The sequence below is a fragment of the Elaeis guineensis genome, chromosome 1, assembly GCF_000442705.2.
Source record: "Elaeis guineensis isolate ETL-2024a chromosome 1, EG11, whole genome shotgun sequence".
NCBI lineage: Eukaryota > Viridiplantae > Streptophyta > Magnoliopsida > Arecales > Arecaceae > Elaeis > Elaeis guineensis.
The window spans coordinates 6330027-6330650 of NC_025993.2; the positions used below are offsets into that span (position 1 = coordinate 6330027).

Consider the following 624-nt stretch of genomic DNA (forward strand, 5'->3'; position numbering starts at 1 on the left):
CTAACAATTTTGAAATCAAACCTCAAATCATAAATATGCTTCCAAAATTCACAGGATTAGAGGATGCTTATATATTTATTAGAGAATTTGAGGAGGTATGTGCAACCATGAAACTGCAATTAACAGAGGATGAGGTCAAACTTAGATTAATCAACTTTGCCCTTAAGGACAATGCTAAGAAGTGGCTTTATAGTCTGCCAAACTATTCTGTCACTACCTGGGAGGGCTTTGTGAGAACATTTTTAAAAAAGTATTTTCCCCATCATAAAACAGTTAGGATTAGGAATGAAATAAATCAATTTTACCAACTAGCTGGTGAATCATTTTGGAAGTACTTTGATCGTTTCAAGAATCTTTTGACCCAATGCCCACACCATGGAATAGAAACTTGGAGACTATGCCAGATCATCTATGAGGGGTTAGATTCAAACTCAAGAACCATGCTAGAGTCCATGTGCCAAGGCCAATTTATGGACAAAGAAACTACTGAAGCTTGGCAATTCTTAGAAGACCTAGCCGAGAAAAATTTACAGTGGAAAACAACTAGGGAACCTGATAAAGCTACACCTTCAAGAGGAGGAATGCATCAAATTCAACCAACCCTAGCATCAGAGGCCAAGATTG

General features: G+C 37.5%; 1 non-coding gene across 1 annotated transcript; it reads right to left on the reverse strand.

The window, feature by feature from the left end:
- Positions 1-275: 275 nt before the first annotated feature.
- On the reverse strand, positions 276-382 carry LOC140854898 (small nucleolar RNA R71). The gene has a single exon (XR_012137992.1). It is a non-coding gene; the product is annotated as a small nucleolar RNA R71 (small nucleolar RNA).
- Positions 383-624: the final 242 nt, after the last annotated feature.